The sequence below is a fragment of the Sciurus vulgaris genome (genome assembly GCF_902686455.1).
Source record: "Sciurus vulgaris genome assembly, chromosome: 8".
Taxonomy (NCBI): domain Eukaryota; kingdom Metazoa; phylum Chordata; class Mammalia; order Rodentia; family Sciuridae; genus Sciurus; species Sciurus vulgaris.
The window spans coordinates 84,879,625-84,900,353 of NC_136468.1; the positions used below are offsets into that span (position 1 = coordinate 84,879,625).

The following is a 20,729-nucleotide window of genomic DNA, read 5'->3' on the forward strand; positions in this document are numbered from 1 at the left end:
CTCCCCATGATTCTAAGGGGAAAACATTAATGGAAATTAATAAAGTTCAAGCCTACAGTCAACAATACTATACAACCTCATATCTCATACACTCGCAGCTTATTTTCTTCTAGCTAGATCTTAAAACAAGAACACACTTTGGGTCTTACTACCACTAGGAGGCAACCCCTGACCACATCCCAGTCTGGGTTAACCCATTGTATGGGGTTGAATATTCATGTCTACCAGTACCTGTGGATGCAATTCTAGTCCAATGACTAGTATCTTTTTTTAAGAGAGAAATTTGGACAGAGACACAAAGAAAACACAAAGTGACAGGAAAAGAAGGGAGTGGTACAGCTATAGATCAGGGAATATCAGACTGCTGCAACCAGCCAAGAGACTGTGCTTTCAGAACTTCTAGTTCACAGAACTGTGAATGAATGAACTTCTCCTGTTTTAAGCCTCCCCATTTTGTGTGGATCTGTTACAGCAGCCCTAGGAAATTCATATACCTCTATTGTCCGTGATAAGTACCTTAAACCTAAACCAGGGTGGCTCGTATTAGTATAACCGAACAAGCCATTATTAACTTGTCCATGTCTAAATGAGACTGGACTTCACTGCTGTATGTGGAACAGGTCCTAGCTCAGATAAAGACTCTGGAGATCCAACATGGCAATGGAGAATCCCACCACAACCAGCAGCCTCTACACCCACACACAGTATCTATCCACCACATTCCCCCCACCCCACAGAGCAGCAAGGGCTATATTCAAAGTATAAAGTGGACCACTGTTACATTTCCCCACTGTAAATTTCTACATTGCATTTCTATGGAAATAAGGGCAATGTCATCTCCAACCTGCTTCCTGTGAGAGAGAGGGAAGTAACCCAAAGTCCTTGTTCTCTATCAAGTGGGGCATGGACAATTAAGGGTATTCAGCATCAGGGTTCCATCACCGCCAAACACTGTTGATCCTTCACACACTTTATCCCACTTAAGTGTCCTAACAACCTTCCAATGTAGATATTAACCCTGTTTTCAAGGAGCAAAAACTAAGCTTTGAAGAGGAAGGCCTCTTACCCAATCAGGCAGCAAAAACAGAAAGGATTCTGGATTTGGACTCACCCTGTAACTCCAAAGGCAGTGCTCATTGGAGGTCACACCATGCATTTCTCAGAAAGATGCCATTTCATGTGGAAAATGGTTCTTCAAAATTTCTTCAGATCAACAAGAAGGGCAAAAAGTGTTGAGGCTGATTGACAGGTGCATGGAGATTCATTACAATCATTTATAAATAGAAATTTTTTTAAAAAAAGTATTGATACTCATTAAAGGCTGATTTTTGAAACCTACTTCAAAAGTCAAATAAATTAACAATGATCCTCAGGCAAAGGTATAATACTGTACTGTTCATTAAAACTCCACTATGGGGCTGGAGTGTAGCTTAGGATACAATGTTTGCATAGCATCCATGAGAGTCCCGAGTTCAATCCCCAGTACCACAAAACACCCCCCACAACTTCACTATGTAATGCACACTACACAGGTCATTATCTCTGAAAGCCACAAAAATAGATTCACAGAAGAGCTATTTCCCCATCTTCGAAAGAACAGTATAGACTTTCAGAGTAAAATGAAATTTAATCTCACCAGATTTATTTTTCCCAAGATAAAGTTTCCCAGGATTTCGACAATAAGAAAAATGTTGCCTCGTTTATATTTTCTAGACAGAAACATTAAAATTTCTGAAAAGTAAAAACCAAAAGCAAAATGGAAAAGTTCAAGCATTGTATCTGTCAGAATTTCAGTCACAACCAAAAGTTCTGTTAAATACAAATTCACTTATATCACCAGCAGTCTGTCCTCAGCCCCCTCCATAATTCACCTCTCCCAGGTACTCTTTAAACAACTGCTCTATCTTTGTGGTTAAACAGTAGTGGCTCTGCCACTGTCATCAGTGACAATTTGAATAGCAAGATCAAAATTCCAGAACCCCATAACAAACTCACTAATTTTCCACGATAAAAATACTTAAATAAGCCCATGTGTGGAAATACTTCAAGATGGTCATTTTGATGAACAAGTCTTTCATACCAACTATTCGCATACATATAATGAATACTGATGGAAATACGGAGCAAAAATTAGGACAAGTAAATTGATGAATTTTCATTTTACATGCAGACTCACAAGCAAATCATGTCTCTGATAAGGGACTTATGTCTAGCACACATGAAGAACTCTTATGATTCAAAAATAAAGACATCCACAGTAAAAAGAGGTGGGGGGGCGGAGAAAAAGGATCTGAACAGGTATTTTTGCAAAGAAGACATGCAAATGGTCAAGTAAGCACATGAAAAGTCACCTCTCATCAAACACATGAAAACACCTCACTTAGTTCAGGAAAATGCAAACCAAAGCCACAGTAAGAAACACTTATATACCCTTTCAGATGGCTACAATCAAAACGCTGATAATAAGTGTTGGGTATGGGCATGGAGATATTTGAACCCTCATATACTGTAGGTAAGAGGGTGGAATAGTGAGTGCACTTAGAAATGCAGTCTGCAATGCCTCAAAATATTTAACAAATTACAATATACTTAGCAATTCTCCTAGGCATATGCCCAAGAGAAATGAAAACACACACACACACACACACACACACACACACACACTCATATATGTTTAATAGCCCCAAACTGGAAACAACCCAAATGTAATAAATGGACAAGGAAAATATGGTATAACCACATAATTCAGCATTATTCAGCCAAAGAAAAGAATGAAGTACATGTTATGACAAGGAAGAATTTTTCAAACGTTTTGCTAAGAGAAAGAAGTCAGAAGTAAGACACTATCTCATTACACTTATATGAAATGCACAAAACAGGCAACCTGTAGAGACTGGAAGATAGTTATATGCTGGGGGTCAGGACAGTGATAGTTACAAGCTCAGTGTTGCTTTCAAGTGACAAAAATTTTCTAAAGCTATCATGAAATCTATGAATATATTCTAAAAACTACTGAATTGTACTTTTAAAATGTGTGAACTCTATGGTTTGTGAATTATGTCTCAAAGCAGTTAAAAATATATAACGTTTTTCTAACTATGCAGATTAAAGAATGGTTACGAGTTGACATTTGCTAAGTACTTGGTAGATGACACAAACCAGGATTGAGTGTGTATCACTCAAGGTTTAACCAAAAAATAAAACACGTTCAGAAAGTTCTTCACTAAGGCTGGGGGTTTAACTCAGGAGTACAGCACATGCCTAGTATGTATGAGGTCCTGGGTTTGATCTCTAGCACAGCAAAGAAGAAGAAAAGAAAAGAAGCCAAAGCTACAGGTACACAGGTAAAAGGACCCAGGAGCCAAGTTGAAATAGCTCCCACTGACTAAAAATAGTAAAATTCGACCATCAATAGAGTTAACAGAAATGAAACTAAATACAATGTTAACATTATAAATTCAAGTATTTACAGAAAGTAAATACTTTTTACCACTAGGGAACTGAAAACTGGGAAATAAATAGCATAAATAGAATCAAACATTAATCTTATCTTTCTTAAAGGAAACGAACCTCACAGAAGCCAAGCAGCAAGCATACCTGGAAGTGTCTCTTTATACAAGTGTTTCAATTACCACATAAACAGAATTGGAAAATCATTTATCCACCTTCCTTTTATAAAATAACAAGAAAAAATAAGTAAAACAACAGCTCTCTCAAACATCTATGGCTGCTAATACTATAAGAGGAGAAAACCAGTTATGTGCTCCCTGACAGAAGCCTATGCCACTGACCATGAAGTATTCTTGCTTAAAACAAAGAGGACAGGGGTGGAGGGGATTGAAAATGGCCAAGACTTCTGTGGTTCTCAACTTTGGCGGTAAAGTACAATCTCCTGGGAAGTTCAGTCCTGACCCTAGAAGTTGACTTAACAGCCTGGACATGAGAAATTTTCTGTGAAACTCCAAGTGATTCTAACATACCATCAAGGTTGAAAGCACTGCTTTGCATATACCTACCAGTTTCCAGAGAGATAGAGGCCTAAGGAATGTGCACTACACTACAAAAATGAAGTCAGTTAATACAAACGGGAGGACGGAAAATCCTAATTGTTTCTTCAACAAAGGGCAAAGAAAAATGTAAGCAGAAGTAACTTAAAAATGAAGAGGTTCAAGAGAAATAAGCCAAATGCAAAATATGGAATTTGTTTAAATCCAGGTAAACTATTTTTAAAAGGTGAGACAACTAAGATACTTAAAAATATTTCACATTTTATAACAATTTCTTGTGTATGATATTGGTGTTTGTAAAAGTCTGTACCTTTTGAAATGTGCTAAAATAATTCCCAATAAGATTGTTTATCGAAGATTCACTTTAAAATTATCTCATAGAGGGAGAAAACAATAGATACAGAGAACATGAGATTGGCCACAGGATGGTAATTAAAGTTAGGATATATATACATTCGTTATACTATTTTATTTGTATCAGCTGGAAACTGTCCATTCTAGAAAGTTTTAAATTTTTCAAAAATTTGACATTTAAGATCTTCCAACACGCCTTACAAATGAAATCAAGAATTTTACCCAAAGTTCTTTGAAAAACACTTAAAGAAAGTATGAAGCCACAGACTGGAAGCAAAAATTTAGAAACGTATGTCTAATAAAAACTTGTCTCAGAATATCCAAAGAAATCTCTAAACTCCATGATACAAAGACAATTTCAAAATGTTCTAAAGATTTTAACAAGATTTCATCAAAAAATATAAACAGCAAATACAAACAGGAAAAAAATGTTTAACAATGTTATTAGGGAAATGCAAATCAGCGAAATCATTTTGCCCTCTAGGATGGCTAAACAGTAACAAGTGTTACCAAGGATGTGCAGAAACTCTCACTCATCCTTACAAGTAACATCGTAAAACAACAGTCACTTTGGAAAACACATGATTCAGAAATTCTGGGAACTGAAAACATTTCCACGCAAAAACTTGTATACAAGAGTTCAGAGCAGCACACAACTGCCCACCACCTGATGAATGGATAAGCGAAATGTATCTACATGAAGTCATGTTTGGCCTAACAATGGTGCAGATGGCTACACGTAGATGTACTCATAGATACGTGTACACACAAAGGTAGGTGTACAAGCAAGGATTTTCTCTGTCAGGTGAAGAGCACCTAGAAGCAATGATACTCCAGTAGCAATGCTCACACATTGCCCAGACCTTGCACTCTAATACGACTCTCCAATCAAGGGAACCACAGTTCCTTAGAGAAATGGCTGGTTTAGGGAAAAATTCTGGAACACCTTGTAAAGCCACAAAGTAAGAAAATACTCAGAAGAAAAACTAGCACAGCACACGATAAGGCACCAAAGGGACAGAGGAGCCAACAAAGTTCTCAAAAGTCAAAGCTGGACCAATCTGAACAGCAAAATAAAGTAGTACTAGATTATAACCAAAGGTATGAAACAAGCATCTTCAGGTCCCAATGATTGAATAAATGGGACAAATCAACAAACTATCAGGGCAAGAATTTCAAATGATTCATGTAGATACTCTGCTCAAGCTCAAGTATGAGCTGTGCACAGTGACTTACTTCCCAAGAGCACAGTAGAGAGGGCACGGGAGGAGTAGCTTTACAGGGGAACAATCTAACATATGCTATTTCATCCAGGAGATCAAGATTTATATGAAGTGGTAAGTCATGTTGACAGCAATGTACCCTTGACATGACATATTGAAAATGTCATATTATCTGAGGTCTTCCTCCTGCAAAACTCATAAAACCACATGGTGGTGCATGCCTATAATCCCAGTGGCTAGGGAGGCTGAGGCAGTATGATTCCAAGTTCAAAGCCAGCCTCAGCAAAAGTAAGGCACTAAGCAACTCAGTGAGACCCTGTCTATAAATAAAATATAAAAAAGGGTTGGGTATGTGGCTCAGTGGCTTAGTGCCCCAAGTTCAATCCCTAGTACCAAAAAAAAAAAAAAAAAAAAAAAACAAAAAAAAAAACACCTCATAAACCCAGTCTAATTGTGAGAAAGATTGCAGCCAAGTTCCAACTAAGGGGGGCAAAACACTAATTCTACAAAATACCAAACTACTACTCCTAAAAATCATTAAGGTCATTGAAAACAAAGAGAATTAAGAAATTGTCACTGGTAAGAGAGGCCAAAGGAGAAATAATGACAACTAAATGTGATATAGTATATTGGGTAGGATTCTGGAACAAAGGATATTGGGTAAGTACTAAGGAAATCTGAATAAAGGACAGCTGTAGTTTATCATGAACAATAAACAACAATGTTGGTTCATTAATTATAAATACAGCAAAAATATGAAGTTAAACAACTTAAAATATGAAGTTAATATAAACTGGGTCTGGGCCAATGAATATGGCTATTATCAAGAACACAAGCAATAAGTGTTGGTGTGGATGTGGGGAAAAAGACACGCTTTATATTGCCTGTAGAGTTGCAGATTGGTGCAGCCACTCTGGAAAGCAGTATGGAGATTCCTCAGAAAACTTGGAATGGAACCACCATTTGACCCAGCTATCCCACTCCTTGGTTTATACCTAAAGGACTTAAAATCAGCATACTACAGTGATGCAGCCACATCAATGTTCATAGCGGCTCAATTCACAATCTCCATACTGCTTTCCAGAGTGGCTGCACCAATCTGCAACTCTACCAGCAATGTTCAAGTGTGCCTTTTCCCCCACATCCAACCCCAAATCTATTATTGTTTGTGTTCTTGATAACAGCCATTCTAAAAAAAGGAATGAAGCACTGATATATGCAGCAACATGCACGAACATTGAAAATTAACTAAGTGAAAGAAGCCAGACACGAAGGCCCCCCTATCAGACGCTTCCATTCACGGTACATGGAATGTCCAGAAGAGGTAAATCCAGAGACAGAAAGTAGGTTAGTGCCTGCCAAGAGGATGAAGTGGGAAGTGAGTGAGCATGGGTTTAGGGTTGCTTTTAGGGTGCTGAAAGTGTTCTAAAAATTAGTGATGTCCGATAACTCAGTGGATATTTGAAAAACTACTGAATTATGTGTTTTAAGAGTAATTTTTTAATATTAGTATCTGAATCAAGCTGTCATCAACAAAAATACTGTGAAGATGCTACAGTCTTGGGGTGGGCTATAGCTCAGAAGTAGACAGCTGGCCTAGTGCAGGTGAGGAACTGGGTTCCATCCTTAGCACCACGTTAAAAAATAAGGGGCTGGGGGTATAGCTCAGTTGGTAGAGTGCTTGCCTCGCACAGGCCCTGGGTTCAATCCCCAGCACCACAAAATAAATAAATAAACAAAAGGTATTTTTAAAAATTTGACAGTCTAATTAGAAAGGCTAAACTTAAAATGCCAAGTGTTGGTGACAACTGGATCTGAAGGAAACATAAAATGGTACAACTACTATTTAAAGACAACTTGGAAGTTCCTTTAACACTAAGTACATATCTACCTATGACTTAAGTTATTCAACCTTTAGATATTTACCAAAGAATCGAAAGTACGGGGAGGAAAAACTTTTCCCCTCACAATAGCTGGCATTTACTAATGCAACTGGCCATAGACACATATGCAGGAGAAAAACGAAAATGTTTTCACAAGTATATGGAAGTGCACAGAGAGAGACCTCCAAACTGGTGAAGATGGTTTACACACGTAGCTTAGGAGAGAAGGAACCTGTGGGAGGAACAAGCAGGCTTCTAGGGAACAAAGGGACATAAGAGTTTGCAAGTTTGTTTATGCAGGACCAAGCAGAATTTTCTGTTTGTTTCAGACCAAAGATAAAATATTCTTAGAAAAGGGATTTACCAGCTTCACTCCCAGAAGTTTCTGCCTTTAGTCAGATTAAGGGACCTCTGAATAGGCTTCCTTTTTTATCTGCTTAATCTCAAATTCTTTAAAATAATCTTCTAGGCACAGTGGTACACACTTGCAATCCCAGCTCAGGAGGCTGAGACAGGCGGCTCACAATAACAAGACTCTTCTCAAGACAAATAAAAAGGAAGCCAGGCACCAGTGGCACATGCCTGTAATTCTGGTGGCTCAGGAGGGTGAAGCAAGAGGATGACAAGTTCAAAGTCAGCCTCAGCATCTTAGTGAGGCCCTTCAGCAACTCAGCAAAATCCTGTCTGTAAATAAAATATAAAAAGGGGGGCGGGGGGGCAGGGGAGGTGACTCAGTATTTAAGTGCACCTGGGTTCAATCCCTGGTACCAAAAAAATAAAGGAAACCAGGCATGGTGGCACACGCCTTTAATTCTGGCAACTCAGGAGGTTAGGAGGTTAAGGAAAGAGAATTGCAAGTTTGGGGTCAGTTTCAGCAATATAACAAGACCCTGTCTCCCACCGCCCCCCACCAAAAAAAAAAAGGAGTTGGGGAGGCCCCTGGGGAACGTAGCTCAGTGGTAAAGCATCCCTGGTTTAAACCCCAGGACTTAACAAATTAAAGGGGATGGGGTGTGACTCAGTAATACAGTAACTGCCTAGCATGCATGAGGCCCTGGGGCAGAACAGGAAAGGGTGTTATATAATAAAAAAGGAGTAAATTCACCATCAGGATGTAACTAAATATATGTGCACCTAACATTGGGATACCCAAATATATAAAATATTAACTGATCAACAGGGAGGAATACACTCCAATGTAATAACATTAGGGAAACCATTTTCAGCAATGAACAGATCATTCAAAAAGAAAATTGATAAAAGAGTTAAATTACACTCTGAACCAAATGGACCTAGTAGAAATTTGAGCTTTTCATATGACCCCGGTAGAACAAACATTATTCTCATCAGCACACTAAATATTCTCCAGGAAAGACCATGTTCGGGCACAAAACAGACAAAAACATGCTCCTGAACAACAGGAAGAAAGGAAAAGGAAAAGGAAACTTAAAATGTTTTTCAAACAAATGAAAATAAACATAACATACTAAAACCTCTGGCCTACAGCAAAAGCAGTACCAAGAGGCCTATATCATAAAAGTAGAAAGATTTTCAAAAACCCTAACACAAACCATGTGTGGTGGTGCACATCTATAATCCTAGCTAACTCAGGAGACTGAAGCAGGAGGATCTCAAGTTCAAGGACAGCCTAGGCAACCTAATGGGACTGTCTTAAAATAAAATTTAAAGGTGGGGGGTGGACAATAGTATGAATCAGACATAACTTCCCTACATTCATATATGAACATACCACCAGTGTAACTCCATATTACGTATACCACAATGGAAGGCTATACTCCATGTATGTATGGTATGTCAAAAGACATTCTACTGCCATGTATAACTAAAAAGAACAAAAGAGGGGGCCTGGGAATGTAGCTCAGGGATAGAACTTGCCTACCATGTACAAGGCCCTGGGATCAATCCCTGGTCAGTCACACACACATTAACAATCTAATCTTCTCCTAGAAGCCCATGCTGATCTTTTTAATTTCTTTAGAACTCAGTCCAACAAACACAAAACTAGGGCTTTATCATAATAGCCAACAGACTGCAGGTCTCTTCCTCAGAAACAACTATCACCAAGAGAAATGTTTCATTCAGAAGACTTCAAAACTTTCAAATGAAAGTTTTTGTGTAGGTGAAAAAAAAAAGTCATTAAAAAGCACTGACAGTCATCCATAGACAAAATCAGTTCATAACCTGGTTGAAAAAAACTAACACATACAGGACAGAACAAAACCAACATGATTTTGTCCTTCGATGTGCATGTTCATTACACACCACTTCTAGTTCTTACTCCTCAACACATTTAGTTTTGCAGACAAACTCGATTCTAAGCACATCAAATAACTAAAACCTGAGGGACTGGGGTTGTGGCTCAGTGGTAGAGCACTTCCCTGGCATGTGTGACAACCTCGATCCCCAGCACTGCAAACAAACAAAGGACCACTGACAACTGAAAAGGTAATTTAAAAACTACTGAAACCGGAAAAAAAATCAGTACATCTCCATTAATAGATACCCGTGTACTCAGATTAAAATGAACAACACTGGTGTTGTATGTTACGCCTAATCAGCACAGTTCACCTACTAAAATACAAAGCAGAGACTCACCAACTGTGCCCCAAGAAGGAGACCAGCTGTGAGGGTCCAAGAGTAGAACACAGGAGGAACAAGCGAGTGATCTGGATTGTCTCATGAACAATGCCATGCCCGTAGGCTCTCTCCAGATATTGGGAGGATTTCTGTATATGAAAGAGGTAGCAGACATTCTCAGGTGAATAGAATTAACCAAATTCATGGAAGGTGAAACAGACTCTTAAGATCATCTAGCCCATGAAGGCCAGAAATGTTCATTTCACATGCCAGGTGCAAACGACTGGTTGTATTATGTGGAGCACTGTCTGAGAAGGATTCTGAGGCTTCCTCCAGGCTCAGTGGGAAGAGCTCTCCCGCCGAGAGGCTCTCCTGCTGTGGGAGGAAGGAGCAGGGCCTAACAAGCACCTCAGATTCCCAGCAGTGATCCTGCACCATGGAATGGATGGATCCTTAAGAGGCCACAGAGTTATTAAAAGAAGTACATAAATCCATTCAGGCTTTCAAGGCTTTTTGGTAGCCTGAATAAATATATCCTATACATGCATATGCCATAATTTTTTTTCCAGATGTGAATATAGATCATTTGATTTTTTAAAAAAATGAACTAGAGCTATTGATTTATAAAGGTAGAGAAGCATCTATCTAATTCATACACCAAGGTCTTTGGCTATGGAAAACCTGTCCAACTAAAAAGAACTACCCCCAGAAGGATGAAGCAACGGACCTCAAGAACACAATCAGCACAAGATTTTTTAAAATATCCATGAGAGAAATATAAAGCCAGGGAAATACGAGTTAAAAATGAATAAACGTCAGTGGTAAAGTCCATACTCAGAAAATGTACAGTAAGGTAGAGGTGACCCTTACGCTCCAGCAGACCACACCAAACCAAACCTGGAAAGTAAGTAACCCAGGCTCTGTCGTACACTACAAGCTCTGTCTTAGTTGCAAAGGGGAGCATATGAGCAAAGGTCCTCTTTAAACAAACTTAATTATGCAGCAAGTCAGGATAAAGTTCCTACCATACAGAAACAAAGCTGTGACTGATGAAAGACTTGCCCATGTTTAGTTAAGCAAGAAAGAAACTAGCATGATGAAGTCACGTCTTCTGTGGGAAAGAAATCAAGTAGATTATTTGAAATCAGAAATATTTGTTCAGCTGGGCAACTTCACATGGTGTTCAACAGTTTTGGAGTCATGGAAATGCAAAGAACATGCTCAGAGTTGGTGGCATCAGATTTGCTGAGGAAGGAGAACATGGAGTAATGATGGGTGTGAGCTGAGGAGGGCTGAGCACTAATCCACCCTAATGAGACTGGCATCTGGGGGCGCAGGCTTCTCAGTAGCAGCCAGAAAGAGCACCACTCACTGATGCTTCTGACTGCTGTGTGACTCCTTTCTTCCACACTACTGTCTGAGGTTTTCCTTTAAAATAATTTTTTTTAAATGAAGAAATTAAGCTTCCTCCAAAAAAGAAAGTTAAATATAAGATAAACTCTTAGAAAGCTCAACCAAAGGAGCCTGAACTACGCAAAACGAAGATTTAAAAACCTGCAAGATAAGCTGTTCGAAATACTTATTCAACGATAGTGAAGGACCAACACAGCTTGCAGCAACATTTCCATTTCCCTCCATCAAAAAAGACTTATTTAAGAAAGAAGTTCCGTAACTGACCTGGCACAAGTTTACATTCTATTTTCTTATACTGACTCTCCCCACCATTCCCACACACAAAAATTCAGTGATCTATTAAAAAATAATAATAATAATAACCTATCACAGAGTTGACAGTTCAGGGAGTGAACTCTGACCAGCTAGTCCACACTGGGTATTATTCTAGGTCTTTGAAGAACACACAGGGAAGACACAGTCACTGTCCCCAAAACTTAGAGTCTAGTAAAGGAACAAAAAGTCAGACAAAAGAAGGAAATAAAAATATAAAACACCAAGTACAGCCATAGAGCTAAACACGGGGGGGGGGGGGGTGGACGACGACACATGGGAGACACACCTAATCTAGGTGTGGCAGGAAAATAAATGAAGGCTTTGTAGAAGAATGACCCTCGGCTGGGGTCTAACTAGTTCGGTAGGAATTAAAGACAAAAGGAATAAAGTAATACAAAAACACCCAAGAAGTTCTGAAATGGAAACAGAGAGATGAGGTTGAGAAATTGAAGTACTTCACGGTAAAGGATCAGAATTTCAGACAAAAGGAGAAATGCCCTGAAGAAGTGTATTCATTCATAATATGCTACGCTACGCCCAGGGCGAGGAAGACGTTTGTGCTAGTTCCTGGTTCTTACAATATCTGTGGAGGGACCTTATTGCCAATCCGTTTTCACAGATGGAAAAGGAGCTCTGAATGGCCGAATTCCTTAAGAGTGGGAAACCTCAGTCTCCACGCCACCACTCTGGTGCTTGTTTCTGTCTGGATACAAACTCCACAGCCTGTCTTACATTTTATCAAAGTGTATTCTCCAGATTTATATGGAGAATGTGTACACAAGGCTGTGGAAACTCTTGGTGAGCATCAGAGTGGTTTATTTTGTTTTGTGGAGGTTAAAGAAGCTAACTTGGATAAAATATAAAAGCTGAGTCATGCAGATTTGCCTGCTGCACACAGTAGGTACTCAAATAATTCAACAAAAACTAATAAAAAACACAGAAGCAGAGATGGAAGGCACAAACTCAGTGGCTGAAGGAAGGTGAGTAAAATAGCATTAGCATTGTCAGCTATCAACTCCAGCCTGATCTGAGGCACAAACCATCTCAAACTGACATCTGACTGCAGCTGTCTCTTCTCTCATGTCTTGGAAGCATCATCTCTTAACTAGTTTTGCATCAACATGTGCCTCCTCCTAACTGGTTATCTGCTAGGAATGCTACATCCTCTGAAAAATGACAAGGTATATTTTGCAGAAAGATTCTGTAGGTTCTATAGACCTTCACCTTTATGCATTAGTAGGGTACACAACCAACTTTGGGGTTGTGGCCCTGTTACTTTTTTTTTTTTTGTACTGTGGTTTGAACCCAGGGACACTATACCACTGAGCTACATACATCCCCAGTCCTTTGTTTTTTGAGACTAGGTCTTGCTAAATTGCTGAGGCTGGCCTTGAATTTGTGATTCTCTTGCCTCAGCCTAAGTAGATAGGATTACAGGCCGATGCCACCTCACTCAGCTCTTTACTACCATATATTCAACATTGAAGTGTTGACTACAACTTTATTCCTACTGTGGAATACTGAGTAATGGTCCCCAAATACATCCAACCTAATCCTTGAAACTCATGAATGTTATCCACATGGCAAAAGGGGCTATTGCAGGTGTGATAAAGGACCTTGAAGTGAGGAGATCACATGGGATTATCTGGGTAGGCTTGATGTAATCACAGTGGTCCTTATAAAAGAGGCAGAGAAGTTGTCCAACTCAAAGAATGCGTTGTAACCACAGAGCAGAGACGGAATGATACCTTTTGAAATTGAAGGAAGGACAGACCACAAGCCCAGGTAGACACAGCTATGACAATCTGGAAAAAGCCAAGATCAACCCTGCTGGTATCCACTGAGGCTAATTTCAGACTCCTAGCTTCTAGAACTGGACAAAAATTATTTTTTTAAGCCACCAAGTTCGTGGTAATTTGTTATAGCAGCCATAGGAAACTAATACACCTAACTCTTGTTTTATAACAGAATATGAGGCAAATTTTCTATGCCCCAGTCTCCCTTGAATTACTTTAAAATACTTCATTCCATCATAAAAAGTAAATGAATAATTTGATGAGACCAGAACAGAATGACAATAATCTTAAAAGTTGGGTACATAGGGAGTTCATTATGCTATCTTCTCTGTATATGTTTGAAAACTTTCAAAACACAGCATTTAAAAAAGTCATATTCCTAAGGAAAGTAGCACATTTCTACATCATCCCCCACAAAGGCCAGATGAGCCAGTTTTTCTGCCAACTCTGGAACAAGTGGTCATTTCTTTAACACCAGATTAGATTGTGGGGCACGTGATATAAAAAGTATGCATCTTTAAACATGTTCTCAGTACATCTGAGAGGTACATGGGCACTCACCAACTAAACAAGTGGTTGTGTGTCCTATATCCCATTTCTCTACAACAGAGGGTCACAGAGAAAAATGATGTGCATAAATTCTCCCAAGTATTTTTTTGCTGATCACCATAAGACAAACTAAGAGTAAAAAAAAAAAAAAAAAAAAAAAAAAAAAAAAAAAAAAAAAAAAATCCAGGTGTTGGATTTGCAGAACCACTGCTGGCCTTGTCCTCCAGGGTACACATTTTGAGAAGCACGATGCTGTCAACTGAGCTTTACAGAACAAGTAAATTCTGTCACACCAACAAAACAATCAAAGGGGGCCATGAGGACCAGAACTGACCCAGTCTTGCAAAGCAGAGCATGTGATAAAAAAAAATTCTCATCCTTCAACTTCATTCCATTTGTTACATGCACCAAAAATTGTAAGAAATACTTCAACACACTAAATGTTTATATGCCCCTCAAGTTTATACACTGAAATCCTATCCTCCAAGGTGGTGGAATTAGGAGGTGAGGCCTTCGGGAAATCCTTGGGTCATAAAAGCAGAGCTCCACAAATAGGATTAGCACTTTTATAACAAGGGCCCCAGCGAACTCCCTCATCCCTTCTGCCACCTAAAAACAATGAAAACCCTTCACTAGACATCAAACCTGCCAGTACTTTGATCTTAAACTTCTCAGAACTGCAAGAGATAAATTATTTGTTTTTCTTCCAGGTGCAGCGGTACATGCCTATGATACCAGCAGCTTGGGAAACAGAGGCAGGAGGATCCCAAATTCAAGGATGGCCTCAGCAACTTAATGAGTGAAAAGGGCTGGGTAGTAGCTCAGTAGTAAAGCACATTTGGGTTCAATCTCTATTCCCCCCACCCCCAGCAATAAATAAATATCTATTGTTTCTAAGTCACCCAGTGCACCAATAATTTGTCACAGCAGCCTACGCAGGTCCAGAAGAATACTTAAAGACCCAAAAATCTCCACTCCAGATAAGAACTTCAGAAGGCCACCTCAGGACTCTGTCCCAGGGTCTAACCATAAATACTAATGCAAACGCACACCTAAGCTAACCATATGCACCACAGCAGAATAACTGTGTATGAACCAAGTTAACTGGAAGAGCAAGAGTATCCAAAATTTTTGCTACCAAAACTGACTTTCAAACCTCAATTGAAAATTGGAGAATATCATGCTAAGTGAGATAAGCCAATCTCAAAAAACCAAAGGACGAATGATCTCGCTGATAAGCGGATGATGACACATAATGGGGGGTGGGAGGGGTTAGTGTTAGGTTTAGGGTTAGGGTTAAGGAGGGTGGCAAGAATGGAGGAAGGAAGGACTATACAGAGGAAAAGAGGGGTGGGAGGGCTGGGGGGGAAGGGAAAAAATAACAGTGAATCAAACAACATTACCCTATGTAAATTTATGATTACATAAATGGTATGTCTTGACTATGTACAAATAGAGAAACAACATGTATCCCATTTGTTTACAATAAAAAAAATTAAAAAAAAAAAAAAAACCCTCAATTGAAGGGAAAGTATCTACAAGAAAATGCATTAATTGTTCTGGTGATAGACTAGTAACCAGAAAACACAGGAAAATGATGGTAGTCCCCCCCTTCAAGGATCAGTCATGGTGCACAGCAGTCTGATCCCCACAGCAGGCTGGCCTAGGAGGTGATCACCAGCATGAACTGCTAGATGTCCCAGGACACATCTACCCTGATATAGGAATGATCTTGGAAGACTCTCAGCATGAATATAGCAGGAAGCCTTCTGAAATTGTTTCAAAAGTTACTGTTTTGCTGGGTGCAGTGATGCATGCCTATAATCCCAATGACTCAGGAGGCTGAGGCAGGAGGATCACAATTGCCAGATCAGCCTCAATGACTTAGTTAGACCCTGTCTCCAAATAAAAAATTAGAAGTAATGGAGATGGAACTCAGTGGGAAAACACCCCTGGGTTTAATCCCCAGTAACGTGACTATCAAAACAAAGTCACTGATTCCACATGGGTTGCAATAAAGAGAATACAGATTTTTAAGTACATAAAGTTAAGAAGAAATAAACATCGCGGCATGACTGTTAAACTGTACTGAGCATTTGTATTATAAGAAGGGATCCCTTTAGTAAAGGCATTTTATTGCCACAATCAACTACTACTCTCAATAAAAATTATTGTATTATTTATGACAAAGGAGGTAGGCCGGGTGCAGTAACTCATGCCTCAAGTCCTGGCTACTGGATATGAAATTAAAAAGGGAGGTTGAAGTGGGAGAATTGCTGCAGTCCAGGGGTTTGAGGCAGCCTGGAAAACACAGTGAGACCCTGTTCTCCCCACCACCCCAAAAAAACAAAGGAAACAAAGGTGGTGTTCGGATTAGAACATTTGATTATTTGGCTCTGGACAATGGACCAAATCTTTAGGATGGAGAATTTTCAGAAAACAGGCATTCTGGGTGATGGTGGGGAACAAAAGGAGAGGGCGAGTTAGACTATACCACACAGGACAAATTCAGAGGTGGAGATTAAAAATTGAGAAACTTTAATAGCAGATGGACAGGGATTTCATGTCTGCTAAATATAATACAAATCATGTCGTTTTTATTTCAAATTTTCATTTTTCTAATCACTCATATGTTAGGACATGCAACTGGTTGAAAATTTAAAAACAGACAAGAGGAAAGAATGATTTTTCAGTGAGAAACTTCACTCTGTAGTGCATCATTTAGAAATTTGTGGGTCCTTTGTGGTTAGGAAAAGGGCCTTCTCTGACATTTGACAGGTAGAAATCCAAGGTGTTGCACATCCCGAAATGTGTAACACAGCCCATGTCCCGCATAGCTTTTAAAGGTCCTAGACATTCACATGCACAATAATCCCTTTTATCCAAGCTTACAACCTAAAGTCTTTTTTTTTTTTAATTTTTGTTTAGTTGTAGATGGATACAATACCTTTATTTTATTTTTTTTTATGCAGTGCTAAAGATCAAACCCAGTCCCTCACACATGCTAGGCGAGTACTCTACCAGCGAACCACAATCCCAGCCCCTACTGTATAGTTTTAATACATTCTGAGTCTTCCAAAATGGCAATGCATGCCCACCAAGATCCTATTTTCGTCTGCTTACTATCACTGTAAAAAAATCACTTAACTGAGACCAATACAACTTTGAGTTGCCCTATATTCTCGCATGACCATAGTATTGGTCGACTGAAAGCTATTTTACATATGATACAGGCACTTAATTTCATTATGCTTAAGCTCTTCTCCAAGTACTTTGTTTCACTCCATTTTTTTAAACTGTGGTAGAAGTAACAAAATTTATGTTCATTTGTACAGTCCAGAGGCATTAAATACATTCACATTGTTTTTCTACTATCAGCAACACCCATCTTCAGAATTCTTTTTATCTTGCAAAACTGAAATTCTGTCTATACACATTAAGTGGTAATTCTCAGTCACCTCCTCCCTTCAGCCCTTGCAACCACATCCTACTTTCTGTCTCTCTGACCTGGCTGTTTATTTGCATGTTTTCTTCAAAGAAATGTCTCTTCAGCTTCTTTTGCCTTTTTCATCAGGAATTCCATGTGTACTTTGGTTATTCTCCATATCCTTATCAGGTTATGGTCTGCAGGAACAGGGTGAGTTGCTGCTGCTGCTACTGTCATTACTGTCCAAGTTCAGAGCAAGTTGGTCATGGAGGAGGTACCTCATGTCTAGGGTCAGTCACCTGTGCTCAAGAATTTGTGTACCAAAATATCATTGTTTAAATGGTTTCCCTATTAGGTCTTTCTGGCATTACTAGGTCATTATATCAATTCTTATATGAAGTATGTAAGTTTCTGTAAATTTCTCTTTAGGATTATAATTCATACCACTACACAGGAGGAAATTATAGATCTGAATGAACAAACTCCAATGAAACTATTGTACAAAGTCATAAATGGACTTGCAGAGAATATCACAAGTCATCCTCACTGCTACATTTGCGACGACAGAACAGTTTATGATGGAATGGCTAAGAGAAAGGACTCGATATCAGGTTGCTAGTTTGAATGCCACTTGGCCAATGTTAGCTGCAAGAATTAGGCAAGTTTCTCTATTTCTCAGTTACTTTTTTCCTTTTTCTTTTGAAGTAGGGGTAGCACTATTTCCCTCCTTATAGCTAATCCTCCCTCTAGGGTTAGCTGTAAGAATCAAATGAGAATCCACCTAAAGAGGCTGGCATACTGCCGACCCCATGATCAGCATGCCCCACCCGTACACTATTCCGTTAACCTAAAACCTGAAGGCACAGTAGTAAAAAAGAAACGATGAGCTGTAAATGGTAAACATAAACAGGAAAAATGGACCAATCAAATGCAAGCCTTGTTAGAGGACTGCTGGGAAGGAGAGGGTGAGCCGCTGGGAGCACACACGTCCTGTCCAGCACTGGAGGCTCTGGGATCCAACCCAGCTGTGCACCTCGCACACTGCTTTCTTACCTATGCTGCAGCAAGTGGAAATGCCCAGTCTAGGGTGTGGGGCCCATCCAGCAAGGATCTTGGCACCAAGATTAAAGAAGGAAAAATTGTTGCAGATGAATTTTCTAACCCAAAGAATAGGATATCTTGGATGAAATGAAAACAGAATACCATGATAGAAAATTCAACCAAAATCAGAAGACCCTGATTTCATGTAACAGAGTGCAGTATTTGTTGTTCTGCAAGCTTTTCTATTGAGCATTTCAGCAAATATTTAGAATAAGATTTACTGTATAATCTTAAACAACAGGGACCCAAAAATGGAAAGGAGTTGTTAAAAACCAACGTTAACTACTTGTGCTTATTCTCTTGTTATGTCCTTCACTTGAGAGGTGTTTTGACTACTCAGCCTGTGTAACAGGAAGCAGGCAAAGTGTTCTTATGAAATCAAGTCTTTAGAGGAATGAAGTTTAAGAGAATCATTCTCCAATTAAGTTTAACTATCTTGCCTCTTATAAGAATCAATCTAGTATTTTTTCACTTTTCTCAGAAATCATAGATCCTTACTCTTTCATATATTATCAAGCATCTGCTCATTATGATTTGGTAGAGATTTTGGGCGGGTGGGAAAAGGTCACTATAGCTTGCTTTGGTATTTTAGTACATTGGGCAAAAGCTTGTGCCTCTCTTTAGTGGGCACCCAATATTCTGGAGTGGCCAATCACTGTCAAGAAGTTCCAGCATATGGAATTTCTAGAATTATCTCGAAAATCTACTGACATTTCTAGACATTTGATTTTTAAATTGTGTTCTTGGAAACATATTTCGAAGGCAGTGTTATTAAAGAACGTGTTAATAGGCTGACTCAAATTTCAGCACTTACCAACCTTTCTGTCATTGGTAGCAAATGAAGTCTAATTGTATCTTGAAAAACCTACTGTTCCTTTGGATATGATGCTGCCACAGGTTCCATTAAAAACTCACTGTAGAACCTTTCCATCTTTCCACCTACAAGAGAGCCACCTCGGGCCATTCTTATAAATGGACAGATGAAAAAAGTTCAGCAGTTCACTAAAGTGCCAAGGGTGGCAGCCAAGAGGTGCCTTCTATTTACCTAAGAACAAAATTCTGGCACCAAATGAAAACTGTGGAAACTTCTATAGGAAAGCAAATGTTGCAATCCCGTTTTCTGGAGGCATTAATTCCATGATAATTGCAACCCTTGCTGATCATTTTACTCCTGCAAATGAATCAATTGATCTTCTTAATGTAACCTTCATGACTACAGATCCCACCCTATCTTCTAATTGGAAAAAAAAAAAAAAAGAAAGAAAGAAAGAAAAAGAATAGAAAAATCATTGTGAAATACCTTCTGAAGAATTTTCCAAGAATGTTGCTGCTGCTACTGGTGATAGTCCTGATGATAATGGACCAGAAAGAGTCACAGGAATAGTGGGACCAAAGGAACTGCAAGCTGTTAACCCTTGTTGAATTAGCAATTTTGTTGAAATTAAAGTCTTTCTGGAAGAACTACAAAAACAAAGAACTAACATATGTCACTAAATTCAACTCTTGGATACAGTTTCCAACAATAATATTGTCTGTGCAACCTGCTGCTAGAGAAACTGGTTGGTCAGAACCAGAACGAAATGAAATCAGAGCAATCCACAGGTTATTCTCATTGGAATCGGTACAGATGAGCAACTTGTTGGTTACTCTCATCATCATGTCTGCTTTGAGACACTATATCTGAATAAGGAAATAGTAATGGAACCAAGCAGAATTTCTCCTAGAAATATCAGTCATAGTGACAGTTATTGGTGATCATGGAGAAGAAGCAAGATTTCCTTTCCTGGGTGAAAATGCCTCCTTTCTAAATTCCCTACCAGTCTGGGGAAAGGTAAACTCGACTATACCCTGCGGAATTGGTGAAAAACTAGTATTATATCTTATAGCTGTGGAACTTGATCTTACAGGCTCTGCTCTTCTGTCAAAACGGGATAGGAAATTTGGATCCAGAATTACAAAAATTGGGGGGGGGGGGAGAAAGAAAGAAAGAAAAAGAAAAAAGGCATCTAATAAATATGGTAGGCTTCAGAATGCTTTGTCTGATATGCGAATGCTAATTCACA

The 20,729-nt window shown here is 39.1% G+C and overlaps 1 protein-coding gene and 1 pseudogene across 2 annotated transcripts in view; one reads left to right on the forward strand and one right to left on the reverse strand.

The window, feature by feature from the left end:
• The window catches only part of IGF2BP3 (insulin like growth factor 2 mRNA binding protein 3), a 141,496-nt gene that overhangs the window by 57,080 nt on the left and 63,687 nt on the right, over positions 1-20,729 (reverse strand).
• Positions 5,049-20,160, forward strand: LOC306668868 (asparagine synthetase domain-containing protein 1-like; annotated as a pseudogene). The gene is made up of 2 exons: positions 5,049-5,134; positions 19,259-20,160. The product of its transcript is annotated as an asparagine synthetase domain-containing protein 1-like (transcript).